This window comes from Bufo gargarizans, chromosome 6, assembly GCF_014858855.1.
Source record: "Bufo gargarizans isolate SCDJY-AF-19 chromosome 6, ASM1485885v1, whole genome shotgun sequence".
Taxonomy (NCBI): Eukaryota; Metazoa; Chordata; class Amphibia; order Anura; family Bufonidae; genus Bufo; species Bufo gargarizans.
The window spans coordinates 13,152,672-13,157,776 of record NC_058085.1 but is presented as its reverse complement, the minus strand read 5'-3'; the positions used below and the strand labels follow the sequence as shown (position 1 = coordinate 13,157,776).

The window sequence follows — 5,105 nt, the reverse complement described above, 5'->3', positions numbered from 1 at the left end:
TAGGTGTTGCACAAGAGTTATTGGCAAATGGGGATGAAATTAGAAAATTTCTTTTTTTGCCTTATTTTCCATTTTGACCCATGTTTTCCACTAACAAATCAAGGGTTAACAGCCAAACAAGACTGTATCTTTATTGCCCTGACTCTGCCGTTTACAGAAACACCCAATATGTGGCCGCAAACTACTGTACGGCCACACAGCGGGGCGTAGAGTGAAAGGTGCGCCGTGTGGTTTTTGGAGGGCTGATTTTTATGGACTGGTTTATTTACACCATGTCCCATTTGAAGCCCCCTGATGCACCCCTGGAGTAGAAACTCCCTAAAAGTGACCCCATCTAAGAAACTACACCCCTCAAGGTATTCAACACTGGTTTTACATACGTCGTTAACCCTTTAGATGTTGCACAAGAGTTATTGGCAAATGGGATGAAATTTGAAAATTCAATTTTTTTGCCTTATTTTCCATTTTAACCCATGTTTTCCACTAACAAAGCAAGGGTTAACAGCCAAAAAAGACTGTACCTTTATTACCCTGACTCTGCCGTTTACAGAAACACCCAATATGTGGCCGTACACTACTGTACGGCCACACAGCGGGGCGTAGAGTGAAAGGTGCGCCGTTTGGTTTTTGGAGGGCTGATTTTTATGGACCGGTTTATTTACACCGTGTCCTGTTTCAACCCCCCTGATGCACCCCTGGAGTCGAAACTCCCTAAAAGTGACCCCATTTTGGAAACTACGGGATAAGGTGGCATTTTTTGGGGGAGTATTTTTAGGGCAAATATAATTTTTGGTTGCTCTATATTACATTTTTGTGAGGCAAGGTTACCAAAAATAGAAATTCTGATATTTCATCTCCATTTGCCATTAACTGTTGAGGAACACCTAAAGGGTTAATAAAGTTTGTATAATCATTTTTGAATACCTTGAGGGGTGTAGTTTCTTAGATGGGGTCAATTTTAGGGAGTTTTTACTCTAGGGGGGCATCAGGGGGGCTTCAAAAGGGATATGGTGTCAATAAAATTTTCTGGACCGTGTTAATCTGGGGGGTTAGGTAATGGGGCATTTTTATAGAGGAGGTTATTACCGACGCGGCAATACCTATGTCTACTTTTAATATCAAGTCTGAGAACCATCTTTTTTTTATCCGATGTCAGTGCTAAATTGGGATATAAATTTAGTACTCCATGGAAGTGTGATACTCCCTGAAGCAACCGTCAATGCAGAGGCCCGGATGATCGGGGCAAGTGTCGCACTGAGTAGTCGTGTCCTTCCGTATCCCCCTCCTGCGACACACTCTGCACTTTTTTTGGGTTCGTCCCTTCTTTCCAGTATGGGGGACCACACCTGGAAAGTGTTGCCAAGGGACGATCCGGGCACCTACAGTTCCCGAGGTACTCCGGCCTGCTCTTTCCCGGTCCGAAAAGATCAGGGCCTTGAGGACTGCCTCATAGAACTGGAGGAATGTCCCTGTGCTGCCAGCGCTTCGGGATAGTACAAAAGAGTTGTACATGGCAACCTGCACCAAGTAGACCGCAACTTTTTTGTACCATGCCCGGGTTTTGCGCATGGCGTTATATGGCTTGAGGACTTGATCAGAGAGATCAACTCCTCCCATATACCGATTGTAAGCGACGATACAATCGGGCTTGAGGACCGTTGCCGCGGTACCTCGCACAGGGACAGGGGTGATGCCGTTACCATGAATTGTGGACAGCATAAGGACATCCCTCTTGTCCTTATACCTGACCAGCAACAGGTTTCCAGTGGTAAGGGCGCGGGTCTCACCCCTGGGGATAGGTACCTGGAGGGGGTGGGCAGGGAGGCCGCGTTGATTTTTCCGCACGGTCCCACAAGCGGACGTGGATCTGGCGGCAAGGGACTGGAACAAGGGGATACTGGTATAAAAGTTATCCACGTAAAGGTGGTGACCCTTATCCAGCAGTGGGTACATAAGGTCCCACACAAGTTTCCCGGTAACACCCAGAGTGGGGGGACATTCTGGGGGTTGAATCCGGGAATCTCGCCCCTCGTATACACGAAATTTGTAAGTGTACCCTGAGGTACTCTCACAAATTTTGTATAGCTTCACGCTATACCTCGCCCGCTTGGAGGGCACATATTGGCGGAAAATGAGTCTCCCCTTGAACGCAATGAGAGACTCATCAACCGCGACCTCTCTTCCAGGTACATAGGCCTCCATGAATTTGGCCCCAAAGTGATCGATGACCGGCCGTATCTTGTACAGACGGTCATGGGCAGGATCACCTCGGGGGGGACATGCTGCATTATCGGAATAATGCAGACATTTCCGGATGGCCTCAAACCGGGAGCGTGTCATGGCTGTACTGTAAAGTGGGGCCTGGTATAGGACGTCCCCACTCCAGTACAGCCTGACACTGGGTTTTTTGACCAGGCCCATATGCAGCACGAGGCCCCAAAATGTCCTCATTTCGGCTGCACTGACCGGCGTCCAGCCACCGGGCCTGGCCAAAAAGGAGCCCGGGTGTTGAGCGACGAACTGTTGGGCGTACAGATTCGTCTGCTCCACCATCAGATTTACCAGTGGGTCACTGAAAAAATGACAAAAAAAAGTCATATTCAGTGTAGCCCACTGTGAAAATCTGGATTCCTGATTGGCCTACAAAATCAGGAATCACAGGCTCGTATCGCTCTGGGCTACACCAGACAAATTCACCGGCAGGGGGCTCCGGTGGATTTAACTGGTGGGCCGGGAAACCAGTACGAGCCCCAGAGCTGCTCGTACTAGTGTGGGCCACAGGGTCCCTAACATGGCGGTCCCCTTGCTCCGCCTGGCGGCGTCTCCACCGCCTTGGGGGCTCATCATCATCGCTAGATGATGAGGAGGATGCGGATGACAACAGGAATGTGGGGTCATCCTCATCCTCACTGGGACTCTCGGAGTCAGAGGCAATCTGGGCGTATGCCTCCTCGGCCGAGAACGTCCGGCAGGCCATAGGGGAGTGTGTGTCTGCGTGTATATGTGCGTGTGTGTAACTCTTTATTTTGTGTGCGTGTGTGTGGGGGCACGGGTGTACACGAACTCACCCTAAAACTAACAGAAAAAAAATAAAATAAACTAACTAAAAAAAGGGCAAAAAATGTGGGGAAAAAAATTCAAAACCGTCCGAAGTTGATCAGCGGTGGGGTGTGCGATGCGCTAACAGTGGCCGGACACTAAGTGCCGGCCACAGTCAGCGTACACAAAAAAAATATAAAAAATCCTGCACCCCAAAAAAGTGGGGGGGGGGGGGCAGGGGGGGGGGGGCAAGTGGCAGCACCCCTGGGGGGTCTAGGGTCACACAGCTGTGCTGTGGACCCCAGACACCCTAACTAGGGTGATGCAATCAAAGTTCAAAAACTAACTTTCCCTTTTTTTTTCCCTGCCTAAGGCCTCTTTCACACTACAGTATTTTGCGTTCCGTATACGGTCCGTTTTTTGCGTTCCGTATACGGTCCGTATACGGAACCATTCATTTCAATGGTTCCGCAAAAAAACGGAATGTGTTCCGTATGCATTCCGTTTCCGTATTTCCGTTTTTCCGTTCCGTTGAAAAGATAGAACATGTCCTATATTTGGCCGAGAATCACAGTCCGTGGCTCCATTCAAGTCAATGGGGCCGCAAAAAAAACGGAACACATACGGAAATGCATCCGTATGTCTTCCGTATCCGTTCCGTTTTTTGCGGAACCATCAATTGAAAATGTTATGCCCAGCCCAATTTTTAATATGAAATTACTGTATACTGTATTTGCCATACGGAAAAACGGAACGGAACAACGGAACGGAAACGGAACCACAACGGAAGCAAAAAACGGAACAACGGATCCGTGAAAAACGGAACGCAAAACACTGAATGCAACATACTGTAGTGTGAAAGAGGCCTAAACCAAACTTTCCCTAGCTGTCCCTATGTACCTGATGGGGTCCTGGGGGGCACAGATCGGGTGCAGCAGACACGTGCAGGCAGCTCCTCTCTCCTCCGGCTCCGGAACACAAAAGGAGGAGAAGAGGAGCGCCTGCCTCTTTTGAATCTGCCGCCGGACCGCCCACAGACCAATCAGAAAGCGATCCTGAGTGGTGATGTCACCATCACCACTCAGGATCGCTGGATGGTGATTGGTGGAGTGAAATCACACCACCATCACCATCCTGTTCCGGGTTATCGGGACTTCAGAGACCCGAATAACCCGGAAACGCAGAAAACCGGACCCCCCGGCGCATTTGCTCCAAGTGCCTGCTCAATGATTTGAGCAGGCACGGGGTTCCGATCACCGCCCGCCGTGCGGTGGTGATCGAAAATGCACAGGGCGTACATGTACGCCCTGTGTCCTTAAGTACCAGGGCACAAGGGCGTACCTGTACGCCCTATGTCCTTAAGAGGTTAATGGATCCACAAGAGGGAGACACAGGCAAACAAACTTTACTTATTTAATAAAGCACTAGGAAAATAAAATTGGTTACATCAAGCCAACTTGCTACAAAAGGGTCAATTCTAAGGAACAACTCAGCAGACTGCCCAGGTGTGCACAACAGGCCCAAATCAAAAGAGAGGTGCACGGAGTGGAGGTCCAAAATCTGCATTCAGGTGATATCCAAACACTTCATTCAGGTGATAAGCCAATTAACACAACAATTAAGCCATCAATCTTAATTGGATTTGGACTGTGAGGAGAGGTGACTGGCTGGGTTGCTTGGTGCTGGAACAAACCCACACACAGGTGATGCAATTAAGAGATTGACAGGCTAGATGCAGCAGCACCAGGGATGCAGAAAGCAGCACAGCAAAACCCTGACAGAGGAAGGAGAAGCTGAAGTGCAGGACTGCTGAGGCAGGACACACTCAATTTCATTCTGTTTTTTTTTTATACCAGATTAGAAGGGGTGCACCGGTCCTGGAGGTACTGCAATACCAGGTCAATGTGTGGAGTGGATAGAGCAAGCTCTTTTTCCATCTCCCTGTTCGAAAAATCAATTTAATATATGGTCCCCAGATAGGGGACGTATCAGATATTAAACTGATAAGAACAGATTTTTTTTTTTTTAAACCACATCAGGTAAGTCTTTAAGCACTCAAAATACAT

General features: G+C 48.7%; 1 pseudogene; it reads right to left on the bottom strand.

Moving 5' to 3' along the window:
* Nucleotides 1–4,900: 4,900 nt before the first annotated feature.
* LOC122942716 lies at nt 4,901–5,105 on the bottom strand (annotated as a pseudogene).